General features: G+C 41.2%; 1 protein-coding gene; it reads left to right on the top strand.

The window, feature by feature from the left end:
• The window catches only part of LOC121811540 (nodulin homeobox-like), a 65,893-nt gene that overhangs the window by 19,382 nt on the left and 28,939 nt on the right, over window positions 1-17,572 (top strand).

Raw genomic sequence — 17,572 nt, 5'->3', positions numbered from 1 at the left:
GTATATATCTCACAACGGACTCCATAGAGATGATGTCTCCAGATCTTCAGTGCATGTACCACGGCTGCCAGTTCTAAGTCATGTGTCGGATAGTTCAGCTCATGGGGCTTCAATTGTCTCGATGCATATGCAATCACTTTCCCCTTCTGCATAAGCACACATCCAAGTCCCACCTTCGACGCATCCGTATACACCGCATAGTCAGTCCCTGACTCCGGCACAGCTAGAATTGGTGCGGTGGTCAATTTCTCCTTCAACAACTGAAAGCTCGCCTCACATTCTGGTGTCCAATTCATCTTGGCTCCCTTTTTCAGTTGTTGTGTCATTGGCCTGGCTATCTTCGAGAATCCCTCAATGAATCTTCGATAATAGCCCGCCAGTCCTAAGAAGCTTCGAATTTCATTTTGTGTAGAAGGCGACTTCCATTCCTGCACAGCTTCCACCTTGGCCGGGTCTACACGAATTCCATCTGAGGTTACTACATGTCCAAGAAAATTAACTTCCTTGAGCCAAAACTCGCATTTACTGAACTTGGCATATAGTTTCTCGTCCCTTAGAGTTGCTAGGACGGTCCTCAGGTGCTCTTTGTGCTCCTCCGCGTTCTTTGAGTAAATGAGCACATCATCGATGAAAACTAGAACAAACCGATCCAAATACGGATGGAACACGCGGTTCATAAGGTCCATGAACACTGCCGGGGCGTTCGTCAGTCCAAAAGGCATCACAACGAACTCATAATGACCATACCTTGTTCGAAAAGCCGTCTTGGGTACATCTTCTCGCCGAACCCTCAGCTGATGGTACCCAGACCTCAAATCCATCTTAGAGAAGACTCCTGCCCCTCGAAGTTGGTCAAACAAGTCGTCTATCCTTGGTAGTGGATACTTGTTCTTCAGCGTCAGTTTGTTTAGCTCTCGATAGTCGATGCACATCCTCATCGTTCCATCCTTTTTCTTTACAAACAACACTGGTGCTCCCCATGGCGACACGCTAGGTCTAATGAATCCCAATTCCAGTAGCTCTTGTAGTTGCACCTTAAGCTCCTCCAACTCTTTTGGCGCCATCCTATAAGGTGCTTTGGATATTGGTGCCGATCCGGGCTCCAGATCGATCGTGAATTCTACCTGCCTGTCGGGTGGGGGTCCCGGCAAAGCATCGGGGAAGACATCGGGATATTCACTCACTATCGCCACATCTTCTATCTTCCTGTCTTTCTTCTCCTCCCCATTCAAATAAACAAGGTACGCTGGACATCCCTTCCTCATCATTGTAGTGGCTTGCTGCGCGGAGACAATGGACTTGCGTCGGCTCATTGAGAAACCGTAAAACTTCGTCGGCTCTTTTCCCGGGGTTTCAAACGAAATTTCCCTTTCTCTACAATGAAGGGTAACGTGGTTCTCCGCTAACCAATCCATACCCAAGATTATGTCTACGCTACCTATCGTCATTACTTGCAAATTATGAGCCAACAAACTGAGTTCACCTATTCCAAAGTTCACACACGCACAAGATCGGGATATATCTATAGTCCCGCCTACAGGTGAGGTCACACTCATAGTGGGTTCGGTCTTAACAGTAGGTAATCCTAATGTATCCACACAAGAAGTTGATATAAAGGAATGCGATGCACCCGTATCAAACAAGACAACTATAGGCGTGTTGAGAAGTGTGCCCATACCTGCCAAGTTTCCTTGCCCAAAGGTTTCTTTCCCGTTTGCCGGTTGCTTCCCCTTCAAGGCGTAGGCTCTTGCTTGCGACGGCAGGCCTTGGCGGCGTTGTTGCGGTTGAGGTGCAGGTAGTGCCTGGGATGGTGGACGGAAGCCTAACTGGTTCTGTCTCGTCCCCGTTCCCATGTTCTTATTTGGGCAACTTCGGAAGTAATGGCCACTTCCACCACAGCTGAAGCATCTAGGGTCTCGACACTCTCCGGTGTGGTACTTGAAGCATCTTCCACATTGAGGGTTCCTCGGCGGAAAGCTTGCCCTCGGGTGATAGGTATTCTGTCTCCCGCCATTGTAGGGTGGGTTCTTCATGTGTTGTGGCCTCTTGCCACCAGACTGAGTGTGATCACCATCCCACCTCCTCTTCTCTTGATGACCTGACTGAGCTTGTAGGGGTGTCGCGTTTGTTGTCGCCACCACTTTTGGTTTAGGGAGTGCATCTTCCACGTCCAGTGCACAAGTCAAGATCTCTGAGTAGGAGAGTTCTCCTCGACAAGCCAATGCGGCCTTTATCTCATCCTTGAGCCCGGCCCGGAACTTCACCGCCCATTTCTCGTCGGTGTCCATCAACTCGGGCGCATATCGTGCCATCTGTGCGAGGGCTCGGTCGTACTCAGTTACAGTCATTCGACCTTGGCTCAGCGTGTGGAATTCTACCACCTTGGCCCGTCTGTACGTCTTTGGGACATACTTGTTATCAATCTCCATTTTAAACTCCTCCCATGTTAACGCTTCCAAGCGTGCAGGATTCATAGTTCTTTGCCGAGTCTCCCACCAGTAATCGGCATCACCTGACAGTTGAAAGGTGGCGCAAGCAATGCGCTCCCTATCTGTGCACTCCATGACCCTGAAAATACGCTCGAGGTCGCGTATCCACTCTTCGGCTTTTGAGGGATCTCCCTGTCCATCGAATTTAGGGGGATTCTGCCTGGAGAACGTAACTATAAATCTTTCTTGCTGAGGCGGGGGTGGAGGTGGTGGTGGAGGTGGTGCCTCAGCGTTGGGTCCTTGTCGTGGGTGGCGTCCACGTCTTGGCGGCATTCTGATTCAATATCCAAAAAGTGTTACTACAATTCTCATCCAAAATTACCACTTTCTCAAATTTTCTCATAATCTTCATGTAGTAAGATGCAACACATAGGATATAAATCAAATCCAAATCCTCATTAAAAGAAAGAAGGTCAAACGTTGTTTCCCAAGAGCAGATCGTACTAAAACAAAACTAACAAGACATCAACTATTCTATTTCTAGACTACGACTCGATCATCCTCATCCATAGGCCCTTCCTCCGGGTCTTCGTCATCGTCCTCCTCGGGGTTCCCTTGCGGAGCCTCCTCGGGTTCCTCCTCATAGTCGTCTTCAAACCCTTGCTCATCCTCGTACATACTCACGTACTTGTCCTGATACACGATCCTCTCTTGCACATCCTGTGGGGCCTGCTCCTCGCGAGAGTCTACCAATGCACAATACACGGCCTTCCGAAAGCCAGCCATGTCGCCCACCATGTCATCGGTAACGGGCTCATGCCACGTGTACCTCCTCGCCGTTCTTTCAGCCCACTCCTTCCAGCTGTCAGGGAGCAATTCTATTAGCTTCTCAATGCCGTCATGCTCTGTCACTCCGAACTCCTGAGCTGCCCTCCAGAGGGTGTCGAAGTGCGCTACGAACTCAATCAACGGTATGTGATCCTTCTTTCGATACACTCTATACTCTCTGAGCACCCTCTGTGCCCTAAGTCTATCACGATCACTCCGTCGCGGGGTTCGGAACATACGCGCCATCTATAGAAAAACAGAAACAATCGCCTCGCATATAAAAACAGGGTGCATAATCGAAGAAGAGAGAGATATGTGTATGCAGACGTATCACTGTTCTAATTCCAAGCCCGCTGGTGTTCAAAGGCCAAAAGTCCTTATCTACTATAGGTCCAAGAAGCACTAGTGAAACCTCTCACGTCTAAGTTCAATCATTCAAAAGGCCAACACATTCACACGTAAAAGCTCACATCAACATTCACGTCATCATAGCATCACACATCAGCCACATGCTTTCATATAAATTCAACACACAATAACAGTTCATAACTCTCATAATTTCCAACTTTTCACATCACTTTGTACCCTTCCACATGCATCAATATTTACTTAAACTTTCCAAAAATCATTTTCAAAACCCAAAATCACAATTTCCTCCACTTCCATATACTTTCCAAAAATTCAAAATTTTCATTACCTCATTTCAGGTTGAGTGCGATGAGTCGGATGTTGAGCAAATGACACTTTTGAAAACTTACTCAAAACAGAAAAAGACTCTTGGATCCAGAGCAGAAAGAAAACCTAGGCTCTGATACCACTCTGTCACGCCCGCATTTCCTAAGGATAGGAAGTACGGTGGACCGCGACTAGGGGAGGAATAAAGAAGCGGGGAAGAAAGGGGAGAACAAGAATACTTGACCCGAAAACGTTTAATTAGAGGAAGTTCACTTCAAAACAATGTACTGTAGCGACATTTCTAAAGTTAAAGTAAACAGAGTTTAAATGAAAACATTGTATCGGATTACAAAGCAGCGGAACAGACCAAGAGATAGATAATGCCGGGTATGACGACACGACACCATCCAAAAGGCAAAGTAAAAACACAATTTTGACTTTAATTGCTCAACATCCGTCATCCCCATCGTCGCTCAACCTGCACATTAAGAAAACAACATGCAGGGCTGAGTACTTATTGCACTCAGTGGACACACGCCAAAATCATAGTTTGTCATGCCATAACAGTGTAACCTTGGGGTTTTAAGTGTAAAGAAAATAACCCAAGTACACTAAAACATATTTCATAACTTCGACTGCGCAGTCATTTTCAGATATTGCCACCCTTATTCCCACCATCATACACTATCTGATCCAACGGGTGACAAGGGGCGTGGCCACACCCCAGGTCAACTAGACCGGCCAACTTGCTCTCAGATGGCTCCCGATCTCGTGTACACTAGCCTGAGGGTTCGCAGCCCAACAGACCCGAATTCGATTAAACATATGTGGTAAACCACTTCAGATAGGTTTCAAAACAAAACAGTTGGCAAGACAAACAGTTCATCTCCATAAACATTTCCGGAACAACGTCCGTATTAAAGATAACCCACAAAATAGTAGGGTAGAAAAGCCCACCTCAATTGCTTAGCTTTTAAATAGTTCCCTTCTTCAACCACAATTTCCTCGTAAAAGATCACCCTTTTGAAAGATAAATAGATATCATAATTAGAGTCAAGAAAGACGGGGTTTAAACGACAATGCATGATTCCTACGTGGATGACTTCAACATCTAGCACGTTACACGTACACACACTTAACAACATCTTATAAGTCAAACACACAAAAACACACGTCCGAAACACACCACGCACGCACCCGACACGCATACCACGCACCCACGACGCGCACACGACACACACCCGAAACACCCGTACTCCCGGTATACCCTCACTGTGCAAACGGCTCACTTGGCTCGGAAAAGGTTCGGAAAAAGGATCGGCGCCTCGGCCTGACTCGGTGTCTCGGCCGCCTGGCTCGGCACCTCGGCCGGCTGTCTCGCCGCCTGGCTCGGTGTCTCGGCCGACCGTCTCGGCTGCCTGGCTCGGCACCTCGGCCGACTGTCTCGGCCGCCTGGCTCGGCACCTCGGCCGACCGTCTCGGCCGCCTGGCTCGGCACCTCGGCCGACCGTCTCGGCCGCCTGGCTCGGCACCTCGGCCGACCGTCTCGGCCGCCTGGCTCGGCACCTCGGCCAACCGTCTCGGCCGCCTGGCTCGGCACTGGCTCGGCGTCTGTCTCGGCATCTGGCTCGGCACCTGGCGCGGCACCTGTCTCGGCATTGGCTCGGCACCTGTCTCGGCATCTCTCTCGGCCAACACACACAAACCACCTGAACCAAACGCTGTTTTCCCCGAGCCATCTCTTGGCCAAACACACCCACATACATCCCAAAGACCACACACTCAGATTCACACCCATTGCACATAAATACATCACCCAAAAACATACATCCATCAGAAAAGCGCAGTTCACTTACAAAAATCATTATAAAATCACCAAACCTCCAAAGAAGCTGAAATTTACACACCACACCCAAGACACATCCAAGTTTATACAGTTAAAAATTTGTATCAAAAAGAGATCGTTTGCTCAGTCAAAAAGGGGTCGGAACCCACTGTCAGTTATCACCAAAAACATGTTCAACACAAACACATAGCCACAAAACCTATTCAGCATCTAAACCATCCAAAAACGTCCTACATGCATGTTTTTTTTTTCGAAATTATTAAGAGTTAGGGTCTTGGGTTACCTTTCCCGGATAGTTCAAACGTAGATCAAAAGCTTTCCCTACTCCGCTTCCAAATTCGGTACGAGAGAGATACCTTGACGAAACCAAGAAATAAATGAGAGGGAGTGAGAGGGAAAGAGAACCGAGAGGGAGAAGGAGGGAGAACTTACCGGCGAGAGGACGATAGCGAGAGAGAGAGGAGAGAAAACGATTATGAGGGAGAGATGAGAGAAACCGATAGTGAGAGGGAGAGATGAGAGAAAAGAGAGAGTAACGGTTGTTGTGGGAGTGGGGAGGTTGAGAAATTTGTGGGAGAGGGGGAGGGGTTTTCGAAAAAGAGAGAGGGAGAGGGAGAGGAAAAGAAATTAATTAATTAGGAGTAATTTAACCCATGACTTAATTAATTATCCCCCTTTACAAAAAGCTTAGGTAAATAATATCACATCCACAACAATAATATAAATCAATTAAGATTTTCCACACCATATATTACACAAAATCATCCATTAAGTAAAAAGAAATAAAAAAAAATAAAAAAAAAAATTATAAACTTTCGGATATTACATATGTAGTGTATATAGTGTGTGTGTGTTCAGTTTGTATATTTCGTGTGTAGTGTATGTGTTTTGTAGTGTATGTAATGCGCATAGTGTATGTAGTGTTTGTGTTTTGTGTACTGCGTATGAACTGTGATTTTGTGTTTGCGGATGAAGTATGTGTATTCTTTGTTAGTTTTAATAGTATGTGCAATGTGTATGTGTTTGCAGTGTGTATTTTGTTTATAGTGTGTGCAATGTGGGTAGTATGTGTTGCCTGTGTATACCAAATCTAGTGTGTGTATTTTGTGTATAGTGTGTAGTGCATATTGCGTGTATTTTGTGTAGTGTGTAGCGTTGTCTTATTTTGTATATAGTGTGCTACGTGTTTATGTGTTTGAAGTTCATGTATTTTGTGCATAGTGTAATATGTGTATTTTTTGTGTAGCGTACTTTGTATTTTGTATATAGTGTGTGTTGTGCATTTTCTGTATTTTGTGTATTGTGCTTGTATATCTGAAGTGTGGGTTGGTTGTATTTTGTGTGCATATTATGTGCAATATATGTAATCTGTATGTGTTTTCGATGCATGAAGTTGTTTATATGAGTGCGCAGTGCGTGAATTTTGTACTCTCTATGTTCCACAGTAATAGAGGCATTTCATTTTGAGCACTCGTTTTGGAAAAATGATAATAAATAGTTAAAGTAGAGAAATAGTAAAGTAAAATAGAGAATATGGTAGATACCTTCTCTACACTATTTTCTATCTTACTTTACTCTTTCTCTACTTTAATAATTTATTATCATTTTTTAAAAATGAGTGCTCAAAATGAAATACCTGTATTCCTATGGAACGGAAGGTATTAGAGTATTGTGTAGCCTCCCCCAGACGGGTCCAGGCACGCAAGTTGTCCACCCTCAGACGGGTCCAGGCCCATAAGTTGTCCACCCTCAGACGGGTCCAGGCCCGTAAGCTTGCAAAGCCCCAAGGCAACAAGCCTTGTTTAGGCCCACATGGGAAATTAATTCCAAGATGCGTCATCCAAGAGTCGAACTCGAGACCTCCAGGATGGCGCGGTATCCTTGCCACCCTCCTCAACCACTTGAGCTAGGGGGATTGGATTTTTTTGTGTATATTGCTTGTGTGGTTGTTGCTTGCTTGCTTTATTGTTTCCGCTATATTGTTGTACGATTTGCTATACATTTCCGTATTGTTTTGGTTTGATGTACTGTATTGATTTGGTTGTTGTTGCTTGCTTGTTTTATTGTTTCCGCTGCATTGACTTTATTGATTTGATATACTTACATTACAGTGCGTCATTTATGCAGTATTGTTTATCACCAAATATTGCAGTGCTCATTTACAACATTGTAGTGCATCATTATACCCTATCTTGCATTCATTTGTATTGTGATGAGCATCTTGGAATTCTAGTTTCATATATAACATTGTTACAAATTTGTTTAGTTGCATGCCAAAACTGTACTACTGAGTTGTGCTGGTTATATATGTGATACTGATATTGCAGAATTGTTAGTTATATATTGATGTGCATCATTTACAATATTGCAGTATTGTTTATCAACAAATATTGCAATGCATCAATTGCAATATTGCATTGCATCGTGTGTATTATAATGTGCATATTTGGTTGAATGATTGTTATTATTGTATTTAAAGTACGTGATAGCATTTTCGGCTATTTCCGGATCTCTACCGCAACCACCTCGCTGCCACCCCATTGCACGACGGATCATCGCATCACGCTGCAACCAGGATCGAAACCAATGTCGGTCCGACCCTATCGTTATAACCACACACAAAAGGAAGAAATAGAGAAGTTGGTCTCGGAGATGCTGGCCGCAGGGATTATAAAACCGAGTACAGGCCCATATTCAAGTCCAGTACTCTTTGTCCGGAAGAAAGATGAGTCCTGGCGATTTTGTGTTGATTATCGCGAACTTAATAAAAGGACCGTGCCAAACAAGTATCCCATCCCGGTGATCCAAGAATTATTGGATGAATTACACGGTTCACAATGGTTTAGTAAACTCGATCTTCGTGCCGGCTATCATCAGATTCGTGTGGCTCCATCAGATGTGGCTAAGATTGGCTTCCGTACCCATTCAGGCCACTATGAATTCCTTGTTATGCCGTTCGGATAGACGAACACACCAGCCACATTTCAGAGCCTCATGAACGATTTTTTTCGACCATTTCTTCAAAATTTTGTTCTAGTCGTTTTTGATGATATCCTCGTCTACAGCCGTACGTGGGAAGAACATATTGGTCATCTCCATCAAGTCTTTTAGCTCCTGTACGATCATGCCCCGATACTTAATCCAAAGAAATACATTTTGGGGCGTCAACATGTAGAATATCTGGGGCATATTGTGTCATTCGAGGGAGTACGTATGGATCTTATGAAGATAGCCGTTGTCATGCGCTGGCCGACTCCATCAACAGTGCGCGGCATAAGAGGGTTCCTTGGCTTAACCAACTATTATCGCAGTTTCATTCGTGACTATGGTAAAATTGCTGCATCTCTCACAACCTTGTTAAAGAAACCCGATGGCAAGAAGTTTCAGTGGACGAAGGAGGCAGATGAAGCTTTTCAAAATCTCAAGCTTGCTCTCACCACAGCTCCCTTGCTCCGAATGCCAGATTTTTCAAAAGATTTCATTGTGGAATGTGATGCCTCGGTGCTGTTCTGATGCAAGAGAATCAACCCGTTGCCTACTTTAGCAAGACAATCTCTCCACACCTTCCCTCCAAATCTGCCTATGAAAAAGAATTGATGGCCCTCGTGCTCGCTATCCAACATTGGAGACCATATCTCCTAGGTCGCCGTGCTGGGGCTTATCGCACTTATCGCCAACTTGCTGCTAATGTGTATTGGCCTGGTATGGTAAGCATGTTACCAAATTCGTTGCTTGTGCAATCTGCCAAAAGAACAAGTATGACACACGCGCCCCTGCTGGCCAGCTTACACCATTTCTGATCCCTTCAAGGATTTGGGATGACATCAGCATTGATTTTATAACGGGGTTGCCCAGGGCAGGAAGTGTGGACTGCGTGCTGGTCGTTGTGGATAGGTTCTCAAAATATGCCAATTTTTGGGTCTCCGTCATCCCTTTACTGCTCGTCAAGTTACTGATCTCTTTACTAGAGAAATTGTGCGGCTGCACGGACTGCCCACTTCTATTGTAACAGATCGAGATCCGATTTTTCTCAGTTCATTTTTGCAAGAATTATTCCGATTCTCTGGCACTTCACTCCAGATGACTTCTGCCTATCATCCCGAAACTGATGGACAAACTGAAGTCCTCAATCGTTGTCTGGAGACATACTTACACCGCTTCTCTTCAGAGCGGCCTAAACAATGGAGCAATGGCTTGTGTGGGCTGAATATTGCTATAATTCTAGCTTTCAAACGGCTGCTCATATTACTCCGTTCGAAGTGATGTATGGTCGTCCTCCCCCCACTATTCAAAGCTTTCTGCCAGGAGAGGTCAGAGTTAATGTTGTTGCAGAAGATCTGCGTGCATGTGATGAGTCGTTAGCTCACCTACGTTTTCATCTTGAGAGAGCACAACAGAAAATGCTACGTTCAGCAAATAGACATCGCCGCCACGAAGAATTTGATGTTGGAGATCTGGTCTATCTCAAGTTCCGGCCATATCGCCAGTCGACTTGTTTTGTTCAAAGAATCGTAAGCCTGCACCACGCTACTTCGGTCCCTTTAGTGTGGTGGGGAGAGTGACAACTACCTCCTGAGTCTCACATTCACCCAGTTTTCCATGTCTCCCTTCTTAAGAAAGCTATTGGGGCGACTGTTGTTGAACCCTAAACCCTAAACCATCTCTCCTTGAGGATCTCTTGTGTGTGGATTCACCCTATTTACCAGAGCTGGTCCTGGATCGTCGTTCAGTTATGAGGGACAGTGTCTCAGTTGCTCAAGTGTTAGTGCAATGGGTTGGATTATCAGCGGATGAGGCAACATGGGTGGATGAAGAGGATATGCGATGCCAATCTTCCTTGGAAGGTCTACACACGTGGACCACGACATGTGGCGAATTATAATCAGTAGCCAAATCAGCAAGAATTAAGGAGATCATGGTAATTGCTAGAATTAATGTAATAGCCGCGACCTTTATTTTTGAGACTTTGAAATAAAGTGGGGAAAAAGAACAATTTCATCTTTTCGATTAATTAATGAGTACGATCCTTAGACTCTTGAGAAATGCGATGCGAATTGTGAGGAATACCAAAACTAGAAATTTAAAGAAAGAAGATAAGCTCAAATGGAGCGGAAGAGTATGTGTGTATTTCTTAAACGAACGAAATACAATATATGAAAGTCTTAAGCTATGTATTGAATTACAATGAGAATGATAGAAATAAAGGAAAAACGAAAACACACCAACTAACTATTACATGTTGAAGAAAGTTTACACGTAGAGCTACTCTATTACAATACGAGAAAGAAGAGAGAACTAGCTTCGGCACATTTAGCACCGGTTGCTGCCTCGACTGTCGACGGGCGATGGGCCGAGGCAACGTGCTAATCGCCGGCGATGGATAGTCTCTTCCCTGCAAAACACAAACAAGTAAGCCAAGGAAAGCAGGGAAAGGGAGCAGCAACTTACGACTAAAGGGAAAAGGGTAGTACTACCTTTCTATGAGATGGCAGACCACCCTGCACCGGACTGCACTCTGCGGCCAAGGCTGCCGCGCGTCCAGCGAGGGAGGAGAGGCTGCAGCAACACCCTGCACTCCAGCCAACCATGTCAGTTTCAGTCCACCTGCAAAACCGTACCCGAAGTCAGTAGGGGGGTTGGAAAAGGGGGAGGGAGTGAGATCCCGCAGTAGGCTGCCGAGTGAGGAGGGAGCAGCCACATTCAATTCACGAGTACACACCTCATAAACAACTAGAATCTGTTAGAAAGGAGTCAGGGATTCAGAGTACATCTCTGTCAAGAGTGCTAACAAACTCTAGGTACACAAGAGAGCCTATAAAATCCCCCTCCATATGCAACAAGTTTTCCCCCACCACACACACCAAACCTCCAGCCACGCATAGAGAGGGAGTGGAGCTCTCGGTGACCGGAGATTAGAATAGCCTCGTTCATCAAGCAGCGAAGGTAAACCCCACTCCATTTGGAACTCAGTTTGAACACCATATCATCAAGTAAGAATTTAGAGCCGTCATCATTCATAATGGGACAGAATGATGGAGTAAGATGAAGTAGTGAAACCTCCACACACCCCTGCTCGTTTAGCTCAGGTATAACATAGGAAGTAGGAGCTTATCATACACACATTAACAGAGCTATCATATACCATCACTTGATCAGAAACCACAAACTTTACTCAAATTAGAATTTCTAATGCTACTAGATCCCATACAAACTTCAATAGAATGAAATTTAAGAACTAGAACGAGGAGTGAACGGAGACTTAGCATGGGTGAGGGACGGCTCTTGCCAAGGGCAGCCGGAGGGAGCGCGGACTCGACGAGCGACAGCGGTGCGGCGTTCCTGCTTCTCCTCCGAAAGCATAGGGTCAACGATGGAGAGACGACGACGGAGGCACCGGCTACCGAGAGAGAGAGGTCTCGGAGAAAAGCCATTTGACGCTCGCGAATCAGGAGCGAGGCCGGGGGCCGGTAAGATTTGAGTCCGATTTTGAATCGGGGAAAAACGAGGAAGGCCGACGCCTCCCTATACACAAAATACGCACTCACACACACTTTACACAAAATACGCACTCACACACACTTTACACAAAATACGCACTTCACACACTGCACACTATACACACGCTATACACAAAATACACACACTACACACATTACAAACACACTATACACACCATACACACGCGGAACACACCATACACAAAATACACACACTACACAAAATACATACACTGCACATAAAGTACACATTGCACACAATATACACGCAATACACATATTTTATAAAAAATACACACTACACGCAGACTACACACATTATATATAAAATACACACATTCCACACACTACACGCATTTTACAAAAAAATACACACACATGCTCAGCTCAAAATACACACACTACACACACTACGTACACTATAAATAAAATACACATTGTTCACGCACTATACAAAAAAAACATTTCACACATTGCACACTCTACACACACGATATACATAAAATAAACATACTACATGCACTAAACACAAAATATACATACTACACACATTACATACAAAACACACACACTAAACACATTTTACACAAAATACACACACTATACATAAAATACACACACTGCACACACACTATTCACAAACTGAAATTTCAAATTTGGTTCAATTTTTTAGGTTTTTTGTTAGTTGAGTTTAAACTTTTTGAAAATTTCAATTATCCAATGCGGTTCGGTTCGGATCAAGAAAATCTAAAAGTAGAAAAAAATACTCAAAAATCAAATGATTGAAATGTGTGAAATGTTGAAGTGTGTGTAGTGTGTGAAGTGTGTGAAGTGTGTGCAGTGCGTGTAGTGTGTGAAATGTGTTTAGTGTGTGAAATATGTGTAGTGTGCGAAATGTGTGCAGTGTGTGACGTGTGTGTAATGTGTGTAGTGTGTGAAATGTGTGCAGTGTGTGACATGTACAGGAGGATTGAGGGGAGAGAGAAAGAGTCGAGAAAGATTTAGGGTTTTTAGAGAAGAGGAGGATTGGGGAGAGATAGGAGTCGATGCAGATTAATGGTGGAGTTGGGTGAGAGTCCTGCTATTTTCTCAAATTGATACGCAAGAATTAACCCCCAAAAATTTTGGGGTGTTCCAAATATGATTCAACTTTAAATTTTTCGAAATGACTAAATTAGCCCCGACAACAATTCCTAATCCATTAGATAACAACATTTACTCTGTGTGCGGGATTTAATCATGAGCATTGGATTTCCAGATCTAGTGGACTATATTGGTGGTATGGTGTTACTCTATATATGGTGGCATCATAGTGCTCCCAATAAATAAATGTTGCATGTTCGAAATGTCTAACTAAATTACATTAAAATATCTATAAAAAAATATTACATAAACCATAATCGATTAATATATTTTGGTACTATTTTTGTGGTTTTGAATATTTTTCTAATATTATATATGTAGCAAAACAAAGTTTCATTTGGAGGTTATATTAATGTCACTATATTATAAATTTTGATGAGATTCTATTTCTATAGAGTTCAACTGTAATATTACAAAAAATTAAAATTTTAGAAATTACAAATTTAAAAAGTAAAAAATTAAAATATAAATTAAATTTTAAAATCAAAACAGCAAACTCAATTATTATTTATATATTATATATCAAATTTCATTTTATTTTTATGATGTAATAAATTAAATTATGAACTCTAATATTTTATGAAACATATACACTACACACATTACGTAAAACACATATACTACACAATACTCACAAAGCAGACTGCGTAAAACACATACACTACACACTACAAACATAAAAAAAATACATGCACTACAAACACAAACAGATTGCACACACTACAAATAATCACACAGTTTACACACAAAAACAAAATACATGAACTACAAATACACACATTGCAAAAACTACATAAACTTATACAAAGTACACTCACTTCACACATAAGCACAAAATACACACAGTTAGTACATTATACACAAAATACACACAGTTAGTACACTATACACTTAATACACACACCGTGTGACAAAATACATACATTGTACACATTACAAACTATATTCAAAATACAAACATTGTGCTAAACACACAATAATCACATACATACACAAATTTCATAGACTATACACAAAATACACACTACAAATTCAAAAGCACACACAAAAACAAAATACATGCAGTACAAATACACATATACACATACACACACTACAAATACTAATACAAAATACACTCAATTCATACAAAATACACCGTTCGTATACTATTCACAAAATATACATAATTCATACACTATACACTAAATACACACTCACACGCATACGTAAAATACACACACCATGTTACAAAATACATACACTATATACATTGGACACAATACAAACTATATTCAAAATACAGATGTTGTGCTAAATACATACAATACTCACACTGCACACTACATAAAACACGTACACTACAAACATTGGACACAATACAAACTATACTCTAAATACTGAAATTGTGCTAAACACACGCTAACACACAATACTCACACAGCACACTTCGTAAAACACATAAACTACACACATTATACACATTACAAACATACAAAAATTACATGCACTACAACCACATATAGATAGATTCCACACACTACAAATAATCACACATTTACGCACAATTCATAGACTATACACAAGATACACACACTACAGATTCAAAAACACACAAAAACAAAATACATGCACTGCAAATACACACATTGCACAAACTAGAAATACTAATACAAAATACACTCACTTCACACAGAAGCACAAAATACACACGGTTCATACAATATACACAAAATATACACAATTAATACACTATACACTAAATACAAACCCACAAGCATACTTAAAATAAACACACTGTAAGACAAAATACATACACTACAAATACACATACACACATTGCACACACAGACATTGTGCTAAACACACAACACTCACACTCCACACTACATAAACCCATACACTACACACTTCATACACACAGAAATATAAAATACACATAGTTGATACACTCTACACTAAATACACACTTATGTTGTGTTACAAAATACATACTACACATATTACACACCTAAATAAATACACACAAAATACATGCATTGTACACACTATACACAATACATACTCTGCACTATACCCCCACTATATACACAATACCCACTACATACACAATACACACTACCTACACTACACAAATACACACAATTTACACATAAACATACAAAACAAACACTACACATACTATACACACACTACACTTAGTATAATAACACAAAATACACACATTTCACAAAACACTACATACACTACACTTAGTATCCTAACACATAATACACATATTTCACAAAGAATCACAAAATACACACATACACTATACAAAAAATACACACTATAAACATTGCATACACAAATAGAGAAAATGTACTATACACATTATATACAAAATACACACTACATATTGCATACACAAAATAGAGAAAATATACTGCACACATGATATACAAAATACACACTACATACACTCAAAATGCATGCAGTGCAACTGCACATACATCTACGCACATTACACACACAAAAACAAAATACACACAATATATAAAAGATACACGCACTGCACATTCACGCACAAAAAATATACCGACATATACATAAAATGCACACACTAGACACACCACATACTATACACAAACACACACACAGTAAATACACGGTACACAATACACAACACAAACAAAATACACAATATGCTACACATGTGCTACACACACTATGCACAATACACACCACAGACTATAGACAAACACACAAAGTAAATACACGGTACACAATACACTACACAAACAAAATACACAATATGCTACTACGCACAATACACACACTACATAAAACATATATTCCTTCTGTTCCATATGAATAGAGGCATTTCATTTTGAGCACTCATTTTTAAAAAATGATAATAAATTGTTAAAGTAGAGAATGAGTACACTAAGATAGAGAATAATATAGAGAAGAGTATCTACCCAATTCTCTATTTTACTTTACTATTTCTCTACTTTAACTATTTATTATTATATTTTAAAACGAGTGCTCAAAATGAAATGCATCTATTACTGTAGAACGGAGATAGTACAAAATTCACGCACTGCGCACTCATATAAACAACTACATGCATCGAAAACACATACAGATTACATATATTGCACATAATATGCACACAAAATACAACCAACACACACTTCAGACATACAAGCACAATCCACAAAATATAGAAAATGCACTACACACACTATATATAAAATACACACACTACTAAAACAAAAATACAAAGTATGCTACGCACAAAAAAGACATATTATACAACACTATAAACAAAAAATACACTAAATACACACAATACACAATGCACTTCAAACACACCCAACACAAATTTCACACTGTGCACACTATACACAAAACACATACAATGCACTACACACTATATACAAATATACATGCTACAAAACAAAAATACACCATACACCACACAATTAAAATACAAAGTACGCTACACAAAAAACACATATTACACACACTATGCACAAAATACATGAACTTCAAACACATACAAACACGTTGCACACTATATACGAAATAAGACAACGCTACACACTACATATAAACATGTTGCACGCTATATACGAAATAAGACAACACTACACACTACACAAAATACATGCAATATGCACTATACACAAAATACACACTACACGATATACACAAATACATACATCATACATTGCACACAATATACGCAAAATACAAACATTGCGCTACACACACTACACTCAGTATACACGCGTTGCACATACTACACACTATACACAAGATACACACTATACATACACAAATACATACACAAAATATACATACAAAGCACACACTATACACACTATATACTATACAAAAACAAAATACACATTATACCAACACAAATTACACACACCATAAACACAAAACTCACTATACACAAATACACACATTACACACATACACAAGATACATATAATACACACTCTTCACGCACTACATACTACATACACTACACAAAATACATATGTTTTGCATGCACTGTACACAAAACATTTACATTGCACACAATACACAAAATATGTATATTTTGCACACACTATACACAAAATATTTGCATTGCATACAATATTCACAAAATACAGACATTGCGCTTCACACACTATACA

The sequence above is a fragment of the Salvia splendens genome, chromosome 7 (assembly GCF_004379255.2).
Source record: "Salvia splendens isolate huo1 chromosome 7, SspV2, whole genome shotgun sequence".
NCBI classification, from domain to species: domain Eukaryota; kingdom Viridiplantae; phylum Streptophyta; class Magnoliopsida; order Lamiales; family Lamiaceae; genus Salvia; species Salvia splendens.
Note: the sequence above shows the minus strand (reverse complement) of the source record. Positions and strands in the feature narration are given on the sequence as shown.